Source organism: Lathyrus oleraceus, chromosome 2 (genome assembly GCF_024323335.1).
Source record: "Lathyrus oleraceus cultivar Zhongwan6 chromosome 2, CAAS_Psat_ZW6_1.0, whole genome shotgun sequence".
Taxonomy (NCBI): Eukaryota; Viridiplantae; Streptophyta; class Magnoliopsida; order Fabales; family Fabaceae; genus Lathyrus; species Lathyrus oleraceus.
Window position 1 is genome coordinate 25663562 of NC_066580.1, and position 27247 is coordinate 25690808.

At 38.1% G+C, this 27247-nt stretch overlaps 2 non-coding genes across 2 annotated transcripts; both read right to left on the bottom strand.

Annotated features, from left to right (window-relative positions):
* Positions 1-12953: 12953 nt before the first annotated feature.
* On the bottom strand, positions 12954-13025 carry TRNAE-UUC (transfer RNA glutamic acid (anticodon UUC)). Its single transcript has one exon. It is a non-coding gene; the product is annotated as a tRNA-Glu (tRNA).
* An 89-nt stretch (positions 13026-13114) lies between these two features.
* Positions 13115-13187, bottom strand: TRNAF-GAA (transfer RNA phenylalanine (anticodon GAA)). The gene has a single exon. It is a non-coding gene; the product is annotated as a tRNA-Phe (tRNA).
* Positions 13188-27247: the final 14060 nt, after the last annotated feature.

A 27247-nucleotide genomic window follows, 5' to 3' on the forward strand; every position in this document is an offset into this window, starting at 1 on the left:
TTATTTCTTGTAATGAGCAATGATTAAGAAATTAGTAATAAAAGTTCCTCTCTTTTTGGTAGTTTACGCAAAGTTAAATTCCAAAAGTCCTTGAAAACATTTCATACATTGCATAGCATAACATAACATTGCATAACAGGTATCCTAAAAGATCAATGTTCTCACGGTCTTTCTTGCAAACAGAAAAATGGATCTCGAACAAACTGTCAAAGATCTCCAGACTCAGAATGCTCAATTCAAGGAGATGATGCTAAGCTTATCCAAGGGGCAGGAGGAACTGAAGGCTCTTTTGCTCGAAAAGAAGAAAGACAAGAAAGCTGTGAGTTTCATTAACCCGGGAAGAAGGCGTAAAGGACAGGCCGCAGGAATCAAGTTTGGGATCCCGAATGGTCCAGAAGAGGAGACAGAGAATGATTCAGAAGAGGAGAATGTCGATCTCTTCAACCTTGAAGACGACGATGAAGATTATGAAAATGAACAGTACTCTCCAAGAGATGATAAGTACAAGTTGCTGGAAGAATGTATGCTAGCTATGGAGGGTCAGAAGGCGCCCGGTCTGGATTTCGAAAGTTTGGGACTGGTCTCCGATGTGACCATTCCTCGCAAATTCAAAATCCCCACTTTCACTAAGTACGATGGTGCGTCCTGTCCTCAGATGCATCTGAGAGCTTATGGGAGAAAGATTCAGCCGCATACCACTGACAAGAAGCTATGGATCCATTTCTTCCAAGAGAGCCTGTCTGGCACACAGTTGGAATGGTATTATCAGCTCGAGAGCTCTGACATCCGCACCTGGACTGATTTAGCAACAGCTTTCTCTAAACAGTACCAGTATAACTCTGAACTAGCACCTACCCGGCTACAGTTGCAGAATATGACTATGGGATCTAAAGAAAGCTTTAAAGAATATGCTCAAAAGTGGAGAGATTTGGCTGGCAGAGTCAAACCCCCTATGACTGATAGAGAATTGGTGGACATGTTCATGGGCACACTGACCGGCCCATTCTACAGCCATCTACTGGGAAGTTCTTCATCAGGTTTCACTGAACTTATATTAACAGGTGAACGTGTTGAAAGCGGCATCCGAAGTGGAAAGATACAGGCGGCTACCTCTGCAAGCACCAAAAGGTCCTATCAGGGGAGGAACGAATCAAATGCTGTGTACGGTCAAAAGGGTCGTAACAAGAAAAACCGTGACCACGACATTGGAGCAGTTACGATTGCAGCACCACCATCTCAAAACTTCCAGCCCAAACAAGACAGGCCAAGAAGGCAGTTCACCAGGATCAATATGACCTTGGCACAGGCACTGCAGGGAATGCTAAAGGCAAATTTGATCACCCTTAGAGATCCTCCTACAAATCCCAACACTACCTCTTCTCGTTATAATCCCAATGCCAGGTGTGCATATCACTCCGATAGCCCCGGGCATGATACAAACGATTGCTGGTCATTGAAGAATAAGATTCAGGATATGATCGAAGCTGGAGAAATTGAGTTTGAGCCTCCGGAGACTCCTAATGTCATCACTGCTCCTATGCCTAACCATGACAAAACTGTTAATGCTATGGATGACGATTCTCACATTTCCAATGTGGCGGACTTAACATCTCCTCTCCCGATCATAAAGAGGAATTTATTGCAAGCTGGTTTATTTCCAGGTTGTGCTGAAGATTGCAATCTCTGCATACTCCGGCCCGAGGACTGTTTGAAATTGAAGAATGGTATTCAACGGCTGATGGACGATCGTACAGTTCTCTTCGAAAGGATTCCTAAGGCGGAAAACCCTATTGAAGAAATATCTGTGATTGCTAGGTCCAAAGTTCCAATGAAGATTACCGCTACCAGGGCGCCTGTGAAGATTACTGTTGAGCCCAGGGTTGCTCCCCTAATCATCACTGCACCTGGCCCGATCCCGTATTCCTCAAGCAAAGCTATTCCGTGGAATTATGGCGGTGATGTTTACGTCCATGGCGTGAAGCAAGTGAATAATGCTGCTAATACTAGTGGCATTGTTGCGACTAGTAAAATTACTCGAAGCGGAAGGATCTTCTCTCCAGAAATCTCACCTCCTGTCCTTGAAACTCGAGGAAAGGAACCAGTCAATCCTTCTCAGTCAGAGACACCGGTCGAAGTTACTCCCGAAGATGTTGCCAAACAAGAAATGGAAGAAGTGCTGAAAATCATTCGCAAGAGTGATTTTGATGTTGTAGAACAGTTGGGGCATACCCCGTCTAAGATCTCGATGTTATCCTTGCTGTTATCTTCTGAATCTCATGCCAATGCATTGATAAAATTCTTGAAGACTGCTCATGTACCTCAGGAGACATCTGTCGATCAATTCGAACATTATGTTGCTCACTTGGCTGTTGACAATGGCCTGGGCTTTTCCGACGTTGATCTGACACCAGCAGGAAAGAATCACAATAAAGCCTTGCATATCTCCATTGAGTGTAGGGGAATCACTTTGTCTCATGTGTTGATCGATAATGGCTCTTCCTTGAATGTGCTGCCGACAGCCGTGCTGGATAAACTGGATTGTAAAAGCATTGAACTGAAACCTAGTGACATTGTGGTACGTGCTTACGATGGTGCGAAGAGTGTTGTCCGTGGCGAAGTAGTCCTGCCTATCAAGATAGGACCTCAAGTCTTCAACACTACCTTCCATGTAATGAACATTCGTCCTGCCTATTCCTGCTTATTGGGACGCCCTTGGATTCATGGGGCAGGCGATGTAGCCTCGTCTCTCCATCAAAAGTTGAGGTATCCCACAAAGGGCAAAATTGTCACCGTGTGTGGAGAAGAAGAGTACATTGTCAGTAGTGTGCATACCTTCAGATACGTCGAGATGGATGGTGAATTCATTGAGACTCCTTGTCAGTCATTTGAAGTAGTTCCTCCGACCAATCCTGTCCTTAAGCCAACTTCCTGTGTACCCAAGGTTATTCGTGCTCCTCCTGCTATGATTTCTCTGAAGGACGCTCAAGCCGTGGTTGAAGATGGTGGTCGTACTGGCTGGGGTCAATTGATCGACGTACCGTACAAGTCTGACAAATTTGGCCTGGGGTTCAGCTCTGACAAGAGTCAAATTAATGCTGTAGAAGATGCTGACAGCGATTGCGACCTGGATAGCTGGATTTTCCCAACAGTTGGTGACGGACTCAATAATTGGAAGGCTGAAGACACTATCCCGATTTCCTTTAGTCAGGAGTAATCGTTATTGTCTATTTTAGTGTTGCAAATTTTTGTTTTTTTTTTTACAATTGAACTTCTCCAAGCGTTGTGTCTATGCCCGGGGCACAATAGCTAATTTGTTAAGGGTTTTGTCATCTTCATAAGCATATTCATATTCAATAAATCAATGGACTTTTTGCATCCAAATATTGCGCTCTTTATCTTTTCTGTCATCTTCCAAACGAGCTATGTTTTCTTACACACACTCACGTAACGAATTGCAGATCCATGCCCACTCTGGATCCTGTTGACAATAGTTCTACTACTGTTCATTATGACTTTGAAAATCCGATCTACCAAGCCGAGGATGGAAGTGAGGAAGATTGTGAAGTACCTGGAGAACTTGCCAGACTGTTACTGCAGGAAGAAAGGACTATACAGCCACACGAGGAGTCAGTTGAGACTGTAAATCTGGGTACTGAAGTAAACAAGAAAGAAGTCAAAATAGGAGCAGGCTTGGAAAACAGTGTCAAGAGAAGGTTGATTCAGATGTTGCATGACTATGTAGAGATTTTTGCTTGGTCTTATGAAGACATGCCAGGACTGGATACCGATATAGTAGTGCATCGACTACCAACGAGGGAAGAATGTCGTCCTGTTAAGCAAAAGGTTCGTCGCATGCGTCCTGAAATGTCTGAGAAAATCAAAGCCGAGGTGATGAAACAATTTGATGCAGGTTTTCTGGCTGTTACTTCTTATCCTCAATGGGTTGCTAATGTGGTACCAGTGCCAAAGAAGGATGGTAAGGTGCGAATGTGTGTAGATTACCGAGACCTGAATAAAGCAAGTCCCAAGGATGACTTTCCACTCCCGCACATTGATGTTCTGGTAGATAACACCGCTCAACACAAGGTGTTCTCATTCATGGATGGATTCTCAGGTTACAACCAGATTAAGATGGCGCCTGTTTGTGACGCAATGGGGCACGTTCTGTTATAAAGTAATGCCATTTGGTTTAAAGAATGCAGGGGCAACGTACCAGCGTGCTATGGTGGTTTTGTTCCATGATATGATCCATCATGAAATAGAAGTATATGTGGATGACATGATAGCCAGATCTCATACTGAGGAGGAACATCTCGATCATTTATACAAATTGTTCGAGAGGTTGAAGAAATACAAGCTGAGGTTGAACCCGAACAAATGCACCTTTGGGGTAAGGTCCGGCAAACTCCTGGGCTTTATTGTCAGTGGTAAAGGGATTGTGGTTGACCCGGCCAAGGTGAGAGCTATTCAAGAAATGCCAGTTCCCAGTACAGATAAAGAAGTCAGAGGTTTCTTGGGACGCTTGAATTACATTGCCCGATTTATCTCCCATTTGACCGCCACCTGCAAACCCCTCTTCAAGCTACTGAGGAAAAATCAAGAGATGATATGGAATGAAGAATGTCAAGAAGCTTTTGACAAAATCAAGAAGTATCTTCAAGAACCTCCAATTCTGATGCCACCAGTTGAAGGAAGACCTCTAATCATGTATTTAACCGTGTTAGAAAATTCAATGGGGTGCGTGTTGGGACAACATGACGAGTCTGGTCGAAAAGAGCATGCCATATACTACCTTAGCAAAAAGTTTACCGACTGTGAAACAAGATACTCACTGCTCGAGAAAACTTGTTGTGCTTTGGCCTGGGCTGCTCGCCGACTGAGACAGTATATGTTGAACCACACCACTTTATTGATTTCTAAGATGGATCCTATCAAATACATATTTGAGAAACCCGCTCTCTCCGGAAGGATAGCAAGATGGCAGATGATCTTAACAGAGTATGACATCCAGTATACTACTCAGAAAGCAATCAAAGGAAGCGTGCTAGCTGATCATTTGGCTCATCAAGCGGTGGATGATTACCAATCTGTGAATTTTGAGTTTCCAGATGAAGATGTCATGTTTGTTACCAATCATGAAGAACATGGACCGGATGAAGGACCCGCACTAGGATCCCGATGGACTATGGTTTTCGATGGGTCTTCTAATGCATTGGGCAATGGTGTTGGTGTGGTAATCATTTCTCCTGAGGGTTACCATACGCCTTTCACTGCTAGATTATGTTTCCATTGTACCAATAATATGGCTGAGTATGAAGCATGTATTTTGGGACTCAAGGCTGCTATAGACCGGCGGGTCAAGTTTTTGAGTGTGTACGGAGACTCAGCATTAGTAATCAGTCAGATCAAAGGAGTATGGGACACTAAACATCCGAATCTCATCCCTTATCGAGAGAAGGTGTTGTCACTAATCCCATACTTTGGAGAGATTACATTCGAACATATCCCACGAGAAGAGAATCAGTTGGCAGACGCATTGGCTACCATGTCATCTATGTTCAGAGTCAGATGGGACAATGAAGCTCCCATGATCACCATTGAACGGTTGGATGAACCAGCGTATTGTTATGAACTTAACGCTGATGGAGTAGAGGAGAAACCTTGGTTCCACGAAGTAAAGAGATATTTGGAAACTCAGGAATACCCTGAAGAGGCATCTATCAATGACAGAAAATTTCTGAGGAAGTTCTCCGCTAAATTCTTTTTGAGTAATGGATTATTATACAAGCGTAATCATGATTCGACTTTGCTTCGTTGTGTGGATAAAAAGGAAGCAGAAAAGATTATGGAAGACATGCATGACGGTATTTTTGGGACTCACTCTAGCGGACATACAATGGCCAAGAAGATTCTGAGATCAGGGTATTATTGGTCTACCATGGAAGCTGATTGCCACCACCACTCCAGAACTTGTCACAAGTGCCAGATCTATGCGGATAAAATACATGTACCTCCTGCTCCATTAAACGTGTTGACGGCCCCTTGGCCCTTTGCAATGTGGGGCATTGATATGATTGGGGAGATCAAACCTACGGCTTCTAATGGACATCGTTTCATCCTTGTTGCTATTGATTACTTTACAAAGTGGGTAGAGGCAGCCTCATTTGCTTCTGTCACTAAGAATGTGGTGGCACGATTCATCAAGAATAATCTCATTTGTCGATATGGCATCCCGGAAAGAGTTATCACTGACAATGGTACTAATTTGAACAACAAGATGATTACTGAACTCTGCACGCAGTTCAAAATAAAACACCATAACTCTTCTCCGTACCGGCCAAAGATGAACGGTGTCGTGGAGGCTGCTAATAAGAATATCAAGAAGATCATACAAAAGATGACGGTGACGTACAAAGACTGGCATGAGATGTTACCGTTTGCTCTTCACGGTTATCGCACTTCAGTACGCACTTCGACAGGAGCAACTCCTTTCTCTTTAGTCTATGGAATGGAAGCCGTTTTACCAGTGGAAGTCCAGATTCCCTCTCTAAGAATCATAAAAGAGGCGGGCTTAGATGAAGATGAATGGATTCAGACTTGACTCGACCAGATAAACTTGATTGATGAGAAGAGACTTGCGGCTGTTTGTCATGGACAGATATATCAGAAACGCATGACCCAGGCATTTAACAAAAGAGTCCAGAGACAGGTGTATCAAATTGGCGACTTGGTGGTAAAGCGCATCACTCTACCACAAGGTGATCCCAGAGGCAAATGGATTCCCACGTACGAAGGGCCGTTTGTAGTTAAGAAGATATTCTCTGGTGGAGCCATGATACTAGCTACAATGGACGGCGAAGACTTCCCGCATCCCGTGAACGCAGACATAGTCAAAAAATACTACGCATAAAAGAGACCCGCTAGGTCGACGTATCTAGGCAAAAGTAAGGGCATCCCGGCGAACCAAAAGGGTTCGGGCAAAATTAGGGATAAACATAAAAAAAATATGCACCCGGCAAGTCGAAAACCTGAAAGGGCGGCTTGGGCAAAAAGGGGTATCCTGGTGGACTGAAAACCTGAAAAGGCGGTCCAGGCAAAAATTAGGGATCAAAGCGTATGACTATGTCCCGTTCTCAGACAGCTTCATCCAAGTTCAAAGGACTGAACAAGCTAATCACTTCTATCCGACAGCAGGAGATGAGAGGCTTGAAGACATAATGGCAGTAGTGGAATTAAAGTCAATAGGACGTTTTCGGCATAGCTTTCTCTTTGTTTTCTTGACAATTTCCTCTTACTAGGATTTTTGTCTCCTTGTACACAAATTGCCTGTTTATAGGCCCTCTTTCGAAATCAATATAATTTTAGTTTAAAAAAAAATGCTCTTGTTTTACTTTCTCTGTTTTGTTTGCATAAACGTCCATTGATTTAATTCGAATTAATATATGCATTTGGATATGATCGATGTTTACCAAAAATGCGTGCATAAAATAGAAATAGCGATTACTACTAGGCTTCAGGATCGAGGAGAAGGTCTAATCATGATTTCCAATGAATCCGTTGCTAATCCTATTCCCCAGCAAAGCCAGTCATTCCCAGAAGAGAGTGGCATTACTAGACAAATGGGTCATCTCTTCCACCCCCAGCCAGGCTTCTGTTGAACATTTCTACCATCAGACAGAAATCAAGCATCCCCGGCTAAGAAAGGGTCATCGATACCAGTATCTCCCAACCAGAAGATTGAGATTTGTTTTCCCCAGTAGAGTCCTCTGGAAGAACTCTTCAGATGCATAATTCATTCATTACATCATTTCACAGCATACGCATGCATACATCGTTCGCAGTTATTTTCGAAAGCATAAAACATCTCATGCATCATGACATGGCATGAAGCTAACTTTATTTTTCAGGGTAATTATTCCCCTGATACATTCAAAATGAAGATCCATTCAGACGGACATCTTTATCAATTACATTCAAGATTTAACTACATCTTCCAGATATACTCCATGTCAACATTCATTCTGACATACTCCTAACGATGGCATCTATAAGCCCACCTCAGATATTCATTGCAAATACAACCTACAGCAAATATTATCAGATATAGCCTAGCGTACGGTTCATTCTGATTCAGCTTAACACATGACTCCTTCAACTCAGATGCGATCTAGCGTACGATCCATTCTGACCTTCAACTACTCCAATACGGTCTAATGTACGACCCAGTTAGACCTTCAAGTCCTCAGATGCTACCTAGCGTACGGTACATTTCTGAAGCGTAGTCTAGCATACGACTACCCCTTTCATCATCAGATTCAGCCTAACGGACGACTCATTCTGCTCAAATACGGTCTAATGTACGACCCAGTTAGACCTTCATCTCCTCAGATGCTACCTAGTGTACGGTACATTTCTGAAGCGTAGTCTAGCATATGACTACCCCTTTCATCATCAGATTCAGCCTAACGGACGGCTCATTCTGCTCAGAGACGGTCTAGCGTACGAACCGTTTGGATGTTCATTCCCTCAGATGCTACCTAGCGTACGGTACATTTCTGAAGTGTAGTCTAGCATATGACTACCCCTTTCGTCATCAGAAACAACCTAACGGACGGGTTATTCTGCAACTCAGATACGATCTAGTGTATGATCCATTCCGATCTTTCATCCCCAGTGAAGTCACCCGCCTAATGAACAACTCACTCTACTATTCAGATACGGTCTAGCGTATGATCCATTCTGATCCCTTATCCCCAGCAACGTATAACACACTCTGACTCCCCAGCGAAGTCGACAGCCTAATGGATGACTCACTATACGGTCTAGCGTATGACCCGGTATGACACCCATGTCTTCAGATATCGTCTAACGTACGACACAATCTGAAGCTCTCATCATCAAACTTCCTGGATGGCATCTTTAAGCCCATCTCCATCAAGACTAACTAATTGACAAGTGCAAATTTTTGGGGCGTTCTAAGTGTTCAATAATCTTCCACCTCCAGACCACGAATGGCACACATACCATTCTAACTCTCTCGGTTCAAGAATATTGAACAGGGGCAGCTGTCATACCCCAAAATTTACCCATTAATATTTCAAGACATTTTTCAGGGCACTCCGACTCATTTTTATGACACTGATCTTAAAGGAACGAAGGCCCAGCTCACGAATGGCCCAATCCAGAAAATGGCCCAAACTGGCCTGTTCGCTACACGTTCGCTACACGCTCGCCTAGCGAACGCTCGCCTAGCGAACGTTCGCTACACGTTCGCTACACGCTCGCCTAGCGAAGCTGACAGATAACAGAAAATTCTGGGCTTCACTCTGAGCCCATTAGGCCACAAAAAAAGAGCATTATAAATACCAGCACTTCAGTAATGAAAAGGAGGACGAAAAAAAGGATGAAAGGAGAACCCTAGCAAGCAAACCCTAGCGCTCACAGACGGAAAACCCTAAAGGAAACCCTGAAGGAAAAGCCGGCGGCAGCAAGGTCACTTCCGCTCAATTCGATCCGATCGGCCAACTCAAGGTTACAATTCGATTACAAACAGGTTGGCATTGCTATTACTACCTTATGTTCTTAATTTGCATATGGTATCATGATTGAATTTATGAAACTATCTTAAGTTTTACATATGAATTTAAGTATGCATGAACACCTGAATGTCTAACCACATAATCTCTGTAATGGATGCTATAAGGTGTGAAGCTTGCTGACATTATGTTGTTATCAAAACCAGAATCCGCAGCCGCTCGCTAGCACATCGCTAAGCGAGCATGCAGCGAGTATTCGCTAGGCGAGGCAGCGGCGACCGGGACAGTCGCTGATTTTTCTGTTCTGTCCTTTGCTAACCTGTCATGTTTTTATCATAGCCATGCATTGTTTATCTGACCCTACTGCTGTTCTGGTTTCTTTTGCGGTGCAATCCTTGATTGCATCCTGACTTGGTACTCTAACCCGTTTGCTGAATTTTGTAAAGGTTCACCTTTCCCAGGAAAAGATTGCTGTCTAGGTCTTCCACTTTATTTGTGGGATACCCTTGTGGAGTTTCACCCTAAATTACCTAATTAATTTTAATGTATTAATTTTAATGTATTAATTTTAATGTGGAGATTCATCCTAATTACCTAATCGATTGTAAAATACGGCCTCTAAATATGTGATCTTGGACCTCTCTTTATTGCCTTACGATATTACGGTATTACGGTCATGTCCCGCGAATGTGGGGATACCCTTAGCAAAGACCCTTCGATTAAATCATCATGTCCCTTTAAAATAAATCATAGTCCCTCGGATGTTGCCTTCGAATATATGATTTTGTCCCTCGATGACCCTTCGGTGTAGCCTACGGTTAAATGATGATCGTCCCTTCGAATGCTAAGGTATCCTTACAACTGTTGCCTTCAATGACCTATCGATGACCCTACAATGACCCTTTTACATCCAAAGGATAAAACTACTTACTTCTCAATAGTAAGGACAGTTTTACCCTCATAAGGATAGGAAATGCCCATAACGACCTTAGGAAGGTATAACTCTCAATTACTGGATCATAACCTAAAACATTTTCCACCCCTCACACTTTGCAAGTCCTAGAAAATCACCACTTGGTATACATTCATACTAGAATCATTACCAAGTTATATCTTTCTAAACTGTTTTTTCAAAAATCAAACGAGATAAATACTTTGTATACATTCATACGAGAATCATTACAAAGTTAAACTCTCTTTTCGAAACATTTTTAAACAATTCACCAACACTTTTCAGACAAAAATATAAGTGATCCAGCAATTAAGAGCCCATGGATAACCATGGATACAAAGGGTGCTAATACCTTCCCTTTGTATAATGTACCTCCCGAACCCAAAATCTATTGAGGTCTTTCCTGTTCTTTTCCACCTTTCCTTATTGGATAAAAGAAAAGTCGGTGGCGACTCTTGCTATCCGCGACATTGCGATAAAAAGCAAAATACCCCAAGTCAGTTCACCGTATGACAGAACTGGCGACTCTGCTGGGGACACTTTAAAAAGAGAGGTTACCTTAAAAACAAGATCACTTATTCCAAATTGTCTGATTTACTTTTAAGGGATTGCTTGGGTATTTTTGAGTGAAAGATCCTACACCCGGATCTAGTGTACCTTAGGTAAGTAGCAATAGATCATCGCGACTATCGGCGTATACTGGAATGGTTAAAATGATGGCTACGGTTAATGTGACACTTTGGATGTCCTGATGTTCCTCATGTTCACTTGAGGAAAAATTTGGGAAGTATAAGGGAACCAATGACCCTAGAACCCACATCAGAGCCTACTGTCGGAAAATGGTTGCATATTCCAATGATGATCAACTCTTGATGCACTTTTTCCAAGATTCACCAAGTGGGGCATCCTTATATTGGTACATGCAATTGGAAGGTACTCATATTCGTACTTGGAGAGAGATGGCTGAAGCTTTCCTCAGACATTATCAATACAACACTGATATGGTGCCAAACCGCAGGCATTTGCAGTATTTAACGCAAAAGTCTGAGGAAACCTTTAACGAGTACACTCAGAGATTGAGGGAGCTAGCAGCCATAATATAACCGTCGTTGTTAGAACGAGAGTTGATAGACATGTTCATGGGAAACTTACAAGGCCCATACCTTGATAGAATGGTGGGAAGTACATCCTCCAGCTTTTCTGATTTGGTCTTGGCTGGTGAAAGGATCGAGAACATGATCAAAATGGGCATAGCAAAGAAACCTTTATCCCTTGGAAAGAAAAGAGAAGGCGAGACCAATGCAACAGTAGTCGTTCGAACAAGGACTCCAACATATCAAGTTCCATATCAAGAAGTGGTCATCGTTCAACCAATTCAACAACAACCTTTCACTATTCATGTTTAACCTCAACAGCAACAACAACAACAACGCTACCAACAATAACAACGTCAGCAACGTTATCAGCCATAGCAACAACAACCGTAACCACAGTATCAACAACAATGACAAAGAGTAAGAAGGCCTGAAAGAAGGTTTCACTCGGTTCTTATGTTGTACAACCATATTCTACCATACTTATTAAGAGAATCACTTATACAACTAAGGGAGTTAGGACCTCCACCAACGGTTCTTCCTCCCGGTTATGATGCAAATGCCCATTGCGAAATCCATTCCGAAGCTCCTGGACATTCCATCAAGAATTGCAAAGCTTTAAAGTACAAAGTCCAAGATTTAATTGATTCAAAGGCAATTACGTTCGCGCCCAACGACCCGAATGTAAACAACAATCCTATGCCTCCGCACAATAAAGCAAATGTGAATATGGTAGAATTGGACGATGGAAGAAAAGTGATAACCTCTGTCAGTGAATTAAAGACTCTGCTCATTGAAATCAAGAACGTACTAATAAAAAGTGATCTAAGAGGGGATGCTATTAGCACAAGAATAAATCGTAATAGTTTGTTTTTTATTTTGTCCGACGTGTAATTTGATTTGAAGGGTAGACATGATTAAAAATTATTTATCCTTGTAAAATGATCAAAGTTTATATATATATATATATATATATATATATATATATATATATATATATATATATATATATATATTATATATATATATATATATATATATATATTGTAGTATGCATTAAAAAAATTATATTTTAAAATTTTCATAAAATTATTGTACAAGTAATTTTAGTTTTTAAAATAAAAAATATTAAATTATGTTTATGCTATTAGATTTTAGAATGTTATATATATTATTAATATAGAAAGGAATAAAATTTGTGTAGAATAAATTTATAATGATTAAAAAGTGTGTATATTATAATTTATAGCTACAATTTAAGAATAATTGTTTAGAGATTTATTTAGCTAGTTATATAAATGTGTGAATAAGAAATAATGTATATTGATTGATAAAGGTTTAGAGAATTGAAGAAGAGGATAGAAAAAATAGTTCCATTGCCGGGAATCGAACCCGGGTCTCCTGGGTGAAAGCCAGATATCCTAACCGCTGGACGACAATGGAATTATTGAATTGAGTTTTAGTAAGTAGGAATGGAAACAAAAGCTATACCGTGCGATGGCAGAAAAAAGACGGAAAAAGTGATGAGAAAATGCGGTGAGCGTGGATCGAACACGCGACCTTCAGATCTTCAGTCTGACGCTCTCCCAACTGAGCTATCCCCGCTGATGGATGGTTGTGCCGTCACACTTTAGTACTCTCTATATTTACACCACTGCTCTTGCCTTTCCATCAAATATACCACAACTGGAACTGTCTCTGTTTTTTTCTTTCAACAATAAACCCTATTTATTTTACTTCAATTCTAAACACTACTTTTTTTCATTTTATTAATATAATATTTATATTTTAACTATTTTCTACTACTTATAAATATCGTATTATAATTTACTTCAATTTTTATTTAAAACATATTGAGATAAAATAGTATTAGATAAATATATTTTTATTTTTCACTAGAATAATATTTTCTTCTTATTTATAACTTTGTTCAAACTTTTATTTACAAGACATCAACATGAAACACAATTTAATCAATATCACAATCTTAATCAATATCGTTGTTATTGATTAAGGTGAGATATGATTGGGCTTGAAAGTCTGGGCAAATGTGTTGACTTTCTCTGTACCGGATATTTGGAATTTCTGATATCCAGGCAAACACGGGGTGCAATGCCTGAGGATTTCCGTTGGGGGAGAAATTGATTGACCAAATCCATGGGACTGTATGGCGCTTTCAGGTCGTGGATACCAAACATATTTTTGGTTACCTTTAGATACTTATGAAAGAGAAGTAATTTGATATTTATTTTCCCTTAAAGTTTTTGTTTGAAAAATGTTGTTTTTAATCAAGAAATTTTCAATGTGATATCATTTTTTTGAGAAAAAGTCACATTTCGCAAACAAAGCGGAAAAAGTAAAATATTGAGCACATATTGGGGAACATATTTTATTGATAAATGATCCCAAAATGGGTAATTTTGTACAAAGAGGAAATTCCTAAAAAATGTGATTGTGAAAAGAAATTGAAAAACTATAATAGAGAGAGAGAGAGAGAGAGAGAGAGAGAGAGAGAGAGAGTTAATATTGTTTTCTTATTTTATTTTATTTTAGTTTTATTTCAATTATGTAGTAATGCAGATTCATTGTGTATAATGCGTGCGTATTGTGTTTAGATTTTTATTTTTTTTATTATTTTGAGTTGATGTAAAAAAATTATGACACTGCTGTAATAATAATAATGGGCTAGTTTGTTGCTTGGTTTATCATTGCGTTGCGATTTCAGAGCTTAAATTCAATTTAGCTTTCGAAAATATCTTTGGCGCATAGATTCAGTTGTTCGACTTATGGTGTGACTCATACATGAGTCCACTTTAAGTTATCTTGGAGCTAAATTTAGTCGTTTTTAATTTCGGTTTGATTCTAGTACCATGACTTACTCTCGGGCCTTCTTACAATGAGCTCTTGATTAATATCAAGTTAGTCTTCAAAATCTCACAAACTTAAACTATTTTCATATTATTTTCAAGCTTACACAAATCAAACATCGATCAACATTGAGTGTCTTTTCTTAAATCAATGCAATATTAATTTCTTATTCCTTAAAAAACATGAAAGAAGAGGACCGTTGGAATCTAACATTCCGATGGGAAACCTCGAATGATCGGTCTTGAGTCACGCATTTTGAGTTAATCGTTCATTCTTTTCTTTTGTTCTGAAAACACTTAAAGCAACTTGGACAAATAAGGGTTGTTGGGAACAAGCATTATGGCGTAACTCTTTGAACAGTTAATTCTTATCAATCGTATGCTATCTATCAAACAATTTTCTAAATTATCCTTGAATGAAAAAAGGACCGTTGAAATCTAGCATTCCGGTGGAACTCAGAATGATTGATCCCGAGGCTTAGATATCGTTCTCATCAAACATTCGTAATTCACCTATAAAAAACATCCAACCAATCAAACTCTCTTTTCTCGCCGTCGTGCGATCTTAAAAAAAATTCATAAACGAAAGACGTTTTGTCTTAAGATAATGAAAAACAATGCTTCATCAACAATCTTTGAGTTGAGATAAGTGACATTTTTCCGTGAATATTGATATCTAGAAATCCATTCAATGTGATGCAAACACCCTCTCCTCGCCTATTTTGGATAAAACAATGTTTTCTGTCGATTAATACAAGATAGATTTTGCTAAAATTGACCAACAAAGAAAATATTTTCTACCTAGAACTATGTAAGCCTTGAATTATCTATTCCACCTGGAGATACGTAGGAGAAGGATTGTGAAATCTTGTCATGCCCACTAAAAATAAAAACCTTTTTAGGTCATCTCTCATTAACAAAAATTCAAAAACATTTTTATTCTTTTTCTTTTTCTATCCAAATAAATAGAAGATTAGAAACTAACATAAGCTACATTCAATTCGATACTAACTAAACGATTCCCTTTGAGTACAACGAACATGAGAGGTATTAATATATTCCCCTTACGTAAACAACTCTCGAACCCCGATATTGGTTGCGATGACCATATCTTATTCGTTCTTTTAAGAGTTTTATTGATATTTTCTCTTTCCCTCTTTGAGAATAAATAAAGTTAGGTGGCGACTATGTTAAGTCCATCTCGCGAGCGTATGATTGCGCTTCGCGAGGTCGTGTTCTCATTTTTTGAGGTACGACACTTATTATTAGAAGAATGGATACTATTACATCACTAGTAGATTGACTAAGTAAGAAATCTACGCTAAAAGAGCTCAAAACGCTAGATAGGCTTCCAACCGTCAAATCTTGTATACTATAAATCTGTCGGTAAGCGATCGTATGCTTCATTATTTCATTGCATACATTCTCATGCCTAAACACTCAAATCATTATCAAATAAATGATACGGAAATGCAAATTATCTATGCAGTGAAGAAGAAGTTACAAGGGAATTGGGCTTATGTCATAATGCACCACATGTTCCACCAAAAGAAGCTCTCCTATGCAAGGTTGGTTACTAAGATTATTCAGTTTTGTCAAATTAATTTGCATGGAGAGTCAAGATTTAAAATGATTGCTAAGGAGCATGAGATAAACATATGGGCATCAAATAAGAACTTGGAAATCTTTAAAGACAAGGATGGTATTTTTAAGCACAAAGAGGTTGTTTCTTATGCAGCAACTCTGTTACCTGAAGGAAGTGTTTCTAATGAGATACTATATGAGAAGATGCACTCCATTGAAAATTTATTCAGAACCGGCTTCCGTGACCGTCACCTCGAAATAGCCAACATCAAACAAAACCAAAACCTCGAGGATAGTGGGTATGAGATGGAAGAAGATAGTGATTATATGTCGCATGTGTCTTGTATTATGTCTTTTTGTGTCCTAATTATGTCTTGTTATGTCCTTTCATGCTTATGTCTCATTAAGTTTGTGTTGTCTTGTTTTTATGAAGTTTGTGTTAGGTAACATTAAGACATGTTTTATTATGTTTAAATATGAATTGTTATGTTTTTATATATGACTCTTTATTGATCTATGTGCATATTTCTCTCTTTTGTCTTTTCCCTTATTTTTTATAATGACAAACGGGAAGAATATATGTTGTATGTATTATGTTATGTACTTTACCATTTTGCAGAAAAAGTTAAGTGTCCTAAATCTCCCTATGGATAAATCAACGGAGAGATCTCTAAGATAGAGGGAGAAATTAATTAAACATCAAATAAACTTCAACATCTCAAGTAGCATTGGATGTCATCATCAAAAAGGGGGGAGTGTGAAGACAAGATTCTCCAACATTGTTTTGTGTTTTGATGAAGACAATGCCTCAAGATCAATTGCATTACCAAGAAGGAAAAAGATAGATCGTCAGCTTTCAAGTTTCTCTTGCTACAAGTCTTGGAATTCAAGTTATCAACAAGAGACAAATGGACTTTGAGGATTTGATCAAGCATAAGGTATATGATACAATAATGCATAGAATAATACATTACTTGCTCAGAGAATCTGCATATTTCATCTCTAAACATTCTAAAGTGTTTTTGAAACTAAACATTTAGGTTAACATTGATTACAAACGGATTTTCACATTTTCTATCAGCTCTAACCGGTTATATATATATATATATATATATATATATATATATATATATATATATATATATATATATATATATATATATATATATATATATATGTTAATTGGTTACAAACAAAAGAATTTTAATACTTGGGAAAATCTGCTCAGCGTTAACCAGTTAACCAAATATATATATATATATATATATATATATATATATATATATATATATATATATATATATATATATATATATATATATATATATATATATATATATATATATATGTTAACTGGTTACAAACAAAAGAATTTTAATACTTGGGAAAATCTGCTCAGCGTTAACCAGTTAACCAAATATATATATATATATATATATATATATATATATATATATATATATATATATATATAAACTAGTTACAGACAAAAGAATTTTAATATTTGGGAAAACCTCCTCAGCGGTAATTGGTTAACCAAACCCTGCAACCGGTTACAACCACAAATATTTTAAAAAATCTTATTTAGCTCCAGCTGTAACCGGTTATGATAATGTTTTAATCGGTTACCACTGAGACAACGTCACTTTTTCATGAAAAACAACGTTCTAACATTTTCCAAACTTGGTCTATGAATCATGACAATGGTTGATGATTCTATACTGGTTCAAAAGGGTGTTTTCCATACTATAAATAGCTAATATTTTTGAACTTCAAAATTTATTCCTTCAATAATTTCAAATTCAATACTCTCTCAATTTTCAACTAAGTTACTTGAGTCATAATTTTTGTGAAACTTTCTGCATTAAAATTTTTAAATATCATTAAAGTTTCACTCATTCATTAATGAGCACTTAAGTATTACTCTTGTATATTGTATACATTGAAGGAAAGATCAATTCTCAAGAATTGATACATATTCAAATCTTCTTCTTTACAACATTTTATTTTTGTGGATCACAAAGTGTTAAGTGATTTTTGTTTGAGATAAAAAGTGGCGTGCTTTTTATTCAAAGTGTAAAAGAAAGTAGTGTGCTTTCTTGTATGTTAGATAAGTGTATGAGTGACCTTCGTGTGAGGATTGTACAAGTTCTAACATAGTGAAATCTCTCATGCGATGTGAAGGGACTAGACATACCCTTGTTTGGAAAGGGGAACTAGTATACATCTTGGTGTCTTTTATTTTTTGAGCACTTACTTTATGCATTTTGTCATTCGTTTAGTTTCCGAAAAGTAAGAACACTTGCAATCGCTCATAAAATTGATTTTTTTTAGAAAGTCCAATAAATTTAATTCACCCCATCCCATCTTAGATTACTTTCAATACTTATACAAATTACCTCATTTTCCTTCTTCGCATCAGTCATCTTGCGCGATCATTCTATTTTTGGATCGATTTAATTTAACTCCAAAGTTTCTTCAAGGAAATATTGATGTTATCCTCATATACTAGTTTTTTTTGGCTTGCATGCTATTGGAATTCACCATTGAAATGAAAGACAATAGAAATGTTAAAGATTTTTCCCATACAAGGTGTCGAATGATCCAGGACAAATATTCCTTTTCACACTTCGTTGACAACTAAAGGTTCAATGGTAGTTGGGGTTGTAAGTGTGAGGTTTGGAATTAGAATTGCATGTACCTGAATCGTATCTTCCTTTTAGCGTTTATAGTAACCTTATAAGGTTTAAGGCCCTAGAACAATTGTTAATAGATCACTTGACTTTATTATTTAAGTGTCTTTCATATAAATAATGGGATAACTTCTTTAGAATCTCTTTTTTATTGAAATAATTATCTTCATTTCCTTAAACAAATGGATGATTTTGGATAGAGATAGCCACAAAATATAAATCTAAATTTCACTATGGAATTTATGTTTATACCTCTTTAAATAAAACATTTTAAGAAAATGAAGAAGATTTTAACTCAAAAAAACTCCCTCGGACCTAAATATTATTTAATACACTATAAACAATAGTATGTTTCAATATAAGGATATGTCTTCATTATAACTAGAAAAAACAAGGGTCCTTTTGAGAATTTAATTTCATGCACCTAGTTCTCTATATTTGTCTCCATCTTGTATTATTTATTTATTTTTAACCAAATAAACTAAGGTTCGCAATATATTGTTAACATTTCTACTACTCCCTCCGATCTACAATGAGAAAAATAGTTGACCAATTTACACATACTAAAAAAATGTATAAATGAAAAAGAGAGAAGATCGTGTTAGAACAAGATTTTGGTTCTACAATTTATCTCTAAGTTTTGATGATAACAAAGAGTGAAACAATTTGGTACCCTAATAAATTTTCTAAGTGTGCAGGACTCTAACGAAAAATGAATCTGATAAAACAACATATGACATCACACAAAGTCTAGAACAGCTGACTCAGAGTTAAAGAAATCATATATGACGTTGAACACAAGTATATCCAAAAAAATCACATACAGAATCTAAAGACTAGAAGAAACTAAAGACCCTGATGAATGTACGTCTGTAGACTCTGAAGATCAGTCAAAGAACTATCTAAAAAAAGCACAACAAAGGACTATCTGAAGAAATCACAACAAAGAACTACCTGAAAAATACAAGATCTGAGAAAAGCCACTGATTTCCGCTCTCTCTGATTCGCACCCAATAAATCATTTTACCAATCGAGATCAGTGACTTAACAAAGAATTATTCCAAGTATGGTATGAATCTCTATATGGATAATATTGAATACACTCCAAGACTGCTATGGAAAAGACAAGAAAATTAATGTCATGGAGTCCCATTTTTGGCAAGATATCACTATCAATATTCTCTCCAACGGTATCATCTCCAAGCACTATAAAAAGGCCCAACTATCATCATACCAAAGACACAAAGCTATCACACAAGAATTCTTCATATCCAATTTGAATCATATATTAAATTATTATTATTTTATATTTCAGTTATCATACACGAGTTGTTGCTCTAAGTGTGATCATTGATCATTGTTTTTAATTGTGTTCATATTGCTTATCTAGAAGCACCAAACACATTCTTGTAATTCTCAATAATTGTTGTAAATTCCTCAAGTGACCTGTGAAGCCTGTAGACTTGAGAGGGCTAAGAGATTGTTGTACTCTTAGACGTTTGTTGTAATCTTTCTAGATTATTGGATTAAGTCCTTAATGAAGGCGAAATCATCTTGGTCGGGTGGACTGGAGTAGCTTTGATTTTCAACTGAACCAGGATAAACTTGAAGGTGAGAAAAACAAGAAAGGGGGGGTTTGAATTGTTTGAAAAATAAGCGTTTTTCCAAAATGAAAATCACACAATGATTTTATACTGGTTCGCTTATAACACAAAGCTACTCCAGTCCACCCGGCCAAGGTGATTTCGCCTTCAACAAGGACTTAATCCACTAATCTTGAAAGATTACAAACAACCCCTAAGAGAGAAGAAAATCTCTTAGTCCTCTCAAGTCTACAGACTACAAAGAGTCACTTGAGGAAATCAAACAAATAAAAGATACAAGATATGTAATCTAGAGTGCTTCTAGTAAAGCAAGTATTACAAACTTAAGAACAGATTTTTCACTTAATAAGCAAAAGCTTAGTGAAATTCTTTGAGAGCAAAGATGATTTTCTTGAGCGTGAAATAATTCAGTATAGTTTTGGCTAGTTGATTTCTTGCTTACTGAAAGTTGATTTCTTCTCTATTTATATAGGAGTTGAAGTAGTGTTGAAATAGAGTTGAAGTAGAGTTAAATCTGCTGGATAATGAGATGTAATTACGCCATTCCATAAATAGCTTCTGCAGGAGACTTTTTCTTTTAGAAGTGACTACTTACCACAAGTAGTATCTTCTCTCTTGGAAGAGGAGATTAACGTCTCTTTCTAATTGAGGAAATCCATTTGCAGAACTTTAACTTGGCTTAAACGTTACTTCATCATGATTAACAAATCTGATTAGAGTCTTCATGTATCTGGAGAATCTTGGGATCTGGCTTCTGATGTTATTTCTTGAGAGTTCAGATAGCGCTGATAAATTTCAGAGTTTACAGAAGGCATTTGTTCAGAGTCAGAGCTTCTAGACTTTGCTTCATGTTCAGATGCTTCTGATACTTTGCAGTTTTGTCCAGAGTCAGAGCTTCTTGAAACGAGATTCCACTTTAGATGCTTCTGATACTTGATAATTTGTATCTGATCTTGTTGTGCATCTGATGACTTCATCAGATTTATTTCTTCTATCTTTAGAACCCTGCACACTTAGAAACTTTTCGTTAGGGTGCCATTTTTGGTTTCATCCTTTGTTATCATCAAAATCAAGGAATCTGTTGTAGAACAATTTTTGTTCTTACAATCTCCCCCTTTTTGATGATGACAAAACAACTTAAAATAGCAGATGAAACATGAATAAAATAAGATCAGATAGACAGAAGCTCCCCCTGAGTTAGTGCTAGGGAGTTCAGAAGTTCTTACCAGAGCTTTTCAAGTAATGAGATTTCTGAAACTTTCTGCAAATTCTTAAATTTAATGTTAGAGTTATTTAATCAGAGCTATTTTTATCAGAGCTATTTCTACAAATGTTGCAGAGTGCTTAAGGTTTTAGACAAATTTTCATCAGAGATATTTAATGATTTCTCCCCCTTTTTGTCAGAATCAAAAAGGTAGATATAATAAAAAAAAATAACAAGATAATAAAGAGAAACACATTTCATTAATCAGAAGCACAAAGGCACAAAGGCATTCAAAACATCAGATCCAAGAGAATATCAGAGCTAAAGAAGACAGAAGCAAAAACACTAGGCAAGCAAACAAAATAAATCCTAAGTGCCTAAGGGTTTGGAGGTTGAGGAAGTCTCTGAAGCAACATGGCAAACATATTCTGGATGTTTTCATTCAAAGCATCTTGCTTGTCCATCCTGGCACGGAGCTCATTCTGATCTTGCTTGATTTCTTTCTGATCTTGCTTGATCTCTTTCAGAGCATGAAGAATCATAGGGATCGCAGAGGAAGACTCCCCCTGAGTCAGAGCCTGCTGAGCTTCAGCTTCAGCAGCAGCTTGGGCTTCTGCATCCGCCTGAGCCTTGGCTTCAGCTTCCTTAATCCTTAGAAGTTCTGCTTCCTTTGCCAGTCTTTCTTCTTCTAACCTTCTTGCTTCTTCTTCAGCTTCCCTAGCCAATCTTTCCTCCTCTAATCTCTCTTGGAGCCGTTCCTCAGCATCTCTGATGTAGCCATTTCTGACTTGTTCAGAGATACTCTTCAGCCTATAAGACTCAGAGGTCATCCAACTAATGACTCTGTTCCAGTGTGTCCTAACAGATTTAGGATCATCACTAACTTCAGAGTTTTTAGCCAGAGACTTGACCTTCTGGACTGAAGCTTCTGCAACCTGTATAATGGCCTCCTCAAGGGTAGGTATGGTAAGATCAGGTTCAGGTTCAGGTGAATGAGATGGAGAGTTTTGAGGGCTGAGATTTAGAGAGGGAGGTTCAGTTTCTGATTCTGGTTGAGGTTCAGATTCTGCTTGAAGTTCAGAATCTGCTTCTGGTTGAAGACTGGGGGATGAAGCATAGAGTGGGTTTAGGTCTAATGGGTCAGAGTCTGGTCCAGGTACAGCGGGAATAATTGGTGGAGTGATATTAGAGGTGAAGGGATCAGATGGTTGAGTTTCAGAGGGTATGGTGGTTGTTTGTGGTGGAAGGGAAGTTTGATTTTCAAAGGAGATGGTGGTTGTTTGTTGTGGAAGAGAAGTTCGGAGGGTTGAGGTTACTTCAGATTGTGTTTGAGTTTGTGGGGCGAATTTTCTAGCATAAATTTCAGCTATTGTTGGGGATTTAGGGTCAGAAGGTTCTGATGATGATAAAGAAACACTATTGTATGGGGGTGATTCTGGTGCTGAGGATGATGAAGAGGAAGGGCTGTGGTGATATAGTTGTTTAGGTTCAGAGGGTGGTATGAAATTACGTGCAATTTTTAAAACAGGTGGAGGTTGTGAGGTTCTGATGGTTGAAGGAGGAATGTCAGAGGTTGTAAAGATGGGAGGTGTTGGGAGAGGAGTAGAAGAAGCCATTATAGGTACAGAAGTAGCAGGAGGAATAGACTTACTGGTTGAGATTTGCAGAGGAGCTGAAGATCCGCTTCCAGAAGCTCCTTCAATTCTGGCTTTCTTTGCTTTCCTTGCTTCATCAGCTATCTTCCTCTCAGAAAGACCTCTCTTGTATCTGACAAGATCTTCTTCTGAATCCAGACAGTCTTCAATTCTGAAGTCAGAAACATCAATACCTTCATCCAGCAGACGCTGAAGGTAGATAGCAATGGCATCTCTGGGTTCATTCTTGAAGAACCTGTCAAGGCCATGAGGCATCTTCCTCTGATCCTTCAAAGATTCCCAAGATGTAATCAGAGTTGGCTTGACTCTAATCTCTTTGATGATTCCCATGCTCTTGAGGTTTCTGGCATTTAAAGCCTTCCCTACATCGATTGCCAGATCATCCATACATCTGGTCTTCTCCAGATCATCTACCAAGCCATGCTCAATGAAGATGTCAGAAAGCAATCTCCCCAGAGGAATATAAGATCTTGGCTTCAAACTGTTTCTGGTGTCTTTGACAGAATCCCTCAGATATTTGAAAAGAAGAACAGGGAGATTGATCTTGATACCCTTCTGAATGCAATATAAAATGCATTTCTGATCAGCATTTATATAATCAGAGGAGTTGGAGGCTGGGCGATGGTGAATGGTTCCCAGAATTATTTTCAACCATACTCGGAGGTTCTGATGCAATTCCTTGTTCTTAGAAGGGTTTCCCTCAGCGTTTGGCTTGAAGATAGTTGGGTTGATAACCTCAGTGATGCGTTTTGACCTAGGAGGAATGTTGTAAATCCTCTTTCCTCCAGTAGTCTCCATGTTCAGCAGGGAGGCAATTGAAGCTTCAGTGATAACAATCTTCACTCCCAGAACAAAAGAAACAATGAACTGGTCATTTGCATCAGCATGTCTCCAGAATTCTTTGACAAGAAGAGGGTAAATGGGACCATAAAGCCTGTTGAAGTAGTTTTCCCAACCTTGCTTGCGAAGATCTTCAGTAAGATCAACACCGTTTCTTTTCAAGTTTTCAAAATCTACCAGCGATTCACACAGTACATCCAAACTTTCAAAGGGGGTTGCAAGATGAATGTGGCGTTCACGGTCCAAAATGTGAGGTTCTTGATAAACGGGGGTTATAGAAACACCGGTGACGGTTGGAGTTGGAACAGAAGATGTTTGAGCGGTGGAACTTGACTCCATTTGCTGTGAGTAGTTGAACAGTTGTTGTTGTTGAGCATCCATTGAGATGAAGAAGATGAAGATTTGAAAGAGTTGCAGAGAAAACTTCGAGAGAGGGTTTAGGGTTTTAGAGTGAGTGAGAGTGATAAGTGTGAAATGTGAGAGAAAGTGTTTATATACTCTAAGTAAACACATGCAAAACGACATCTCAGAAAGCGTTAGACACAAAACTCAAAATGGCACGCTTGGGGGGAAAAATGATTACAGCTCATAAATGAATGTCTAATCCCACAGTTTGCACACTGCTCGAGGAAAAACTCAAACGTCTGCCTTTTGAATTTCTTGACAGCTGTCTAGAAGTTCTAAGGTTTGACGCTCAGAGCTCCACGTGTTTAATGTATCTGATCTTCAGGAATACCAAGAGATTGGTTCTGAAGATTTCTAACTCAGATATCTTCTTAACAATGTAGAAGTATCAGAGTCAGAGGCAGAATCATATTTGTTTTTATCAGAATCTTATTTTATATTTTTCAGAGCCATACTTCATTCAGGACAATTTTTAATGTTCAGATTTTCTAAGATGAAAAGAAATCTATCTTCAGCTAGAGGCTTAGTAAAGATATCTGCCCATTGATGTTCTGTATCAATGAACTTCAGCGTTACTATCCCTTTCTGAACATAGTCTCTAATAAAATGATGTTTAATTTCTATGTGTTTGGCTCTGGAATGTAAAATAGGATTCTTACTCAAACAAATAGCAGCAGTATTATCACAAAGGATAGGAATGTTACTCTCAAATATCTGAAGATCTTCTAGCTGATGCTTCATCCAGAGCATCTGAGTTGTGCACAGTGATGCTGAGATATACTCTGCTTCTGCAGTTGATAGAGCGATAGTTGACTGTCTTTTGCTAGCCCAGGAGATTAAATTGTTTCCCAGAAGCTGGCAATTTCCAGATGTGCTTTTTCGTTCTATTCTATCTCCTGCATAGTCTGCATCACAGTAACCAGAAAGTCTATACTCTGATGTTTTCTCATACATCAGGCCCAGGTTAGGAGTTCCTTTCAGATACTTAAGAATTCTCTTAACAGCTGTTAAATGAGATTCTCTAGGATCTGATTGGAATCTGGCACAAAGACAGACGCTAAAGAGAATATCAGGACGAGTAGCAGTCAGATAGAGAAGAGAGCCTATCATACCTCGATAGAGCTTCTGACAAACCTTGTTGCTTACCTCTTCCTTTTCCAGAATGCAAGTTGGGTGCATAGGAGTTTTTGCAGAGTTGCATTCAGTCATGTCAAACTTCTTCAGAACGTCTTTAATGTATTTACTTTGATGGACGTACGTGACTTCTGGAGTTTGATTGATTTGAATTCCCAGAAAGAACTTTAGTTCTTGCATCAAACTCATTTCAAACTCAGCCTGCATCAACTTAGAAAATTCTTTGCAAACAGAGATATTAGCAGAACCAAAAATAATATCATCAACATAAATCTGGCATATCACGAGATCATTTTTATGGTTTTTACAGAAGAGTGTAGAATCAACTTTCCCTCTGATAAAATTTTGTTCCAGAAGAAAATTCCTTAGACGTTCATACCAAGCTCTGGGGGCTTGTTTTAGTCCATATAAAGATTTTTTAAGTTTGAAAACATGTTCTGGAAAGTTTGAATTTTCAAAACCTGGAGGTTGATTTACATACACTTCTTCTGAAATATAACCATTTAGAAATGCACTCTTGACATCCATTTGGTATAATTTGATAGAGTGATTAATAGCAAAAGATACAAGAAGACGAATAGATTCTAACCTCGCGACTGGAGCAAAAGTTTCATTATAATCAATACCTTCTTGTTGACTATAACCTTGAGCTACCAGTCGAGCCTTGTTTCTGACAACTTCTCCTTTCTCGTTCAGCTTGTTTCTGAAAACCCATCTGGTTCCAATGACATGAGTGCCTCTGGGTTTAGGAACGAGATCCCAGACATCATTCTTGGAGAATTGATCTAACTCTTCTTGCATAGCTGCCACCCAATCGTTATCTTGAAGAGCTTCATCACAGGACGTAGGCTCAATCAGAGACACTAGTCCCAGAGGAATATCTTCAGAAGTTCTGAAGGTAGATCTGGTTCTAACAGGTTCATCTTTGTTTCCCAAAATCAAATCTTCAGATACGTTAATACGACTTTTAACTTTCCTTGGAATTTCTGGAGATTTAATTTCTTCAAAGTCTGGAGTGACAGTTGCTTCTGGAGTTTTCTCAGATTCTACCAGAGTGATCTCTAAATCTGCAAACTTTTCAACTAGCTTTGACTTTTCAGGGTCAAGCTTATCATCAAATCTAACATGAATTGATTCCTCCACAATTTTGGTTTCTGTGTTGTATACTCTGTAGCCTTTAGAGCGTTCTGAGTATCCTAACATAATACCTTTCTGTGCTTTGGAATCAAACTTGTTCAGATGTTCTTTAGTATTTAATATAAAGCAAATGCATCCAAAAGGATGAAAATATGAGATGTTGGGTTTTCTTCCCTTACACAGTTCATAGGGAGTCTTTTCCAGAATAGGTCTAATAGAGATTCTATTCTGAATATAACACGCTGTATTTACAGCTTCTGCCCAAAAGTGCTTTGCTACATTTGTTTCATTGATCATGGTTCTGGCCATTTCTTGGAGTGTCCTATTCTTCCTCTCTACAACTCCATTTTGTTGTGGAGTTCTAGGGGAGGAGAAATCATGGGATATTCCATTAGAGTCAAATAATTCTTCAAAATCTTTATTTTCAAATTCTCCACCATGATCACTTCTGACTCTAACAATTTTAGAGTCAAATTCTTTTTGCACTTTAGAACAGAAACTGGTGAATACAGAGTGAGACTCACTCTTGTGCTTTAGGAATT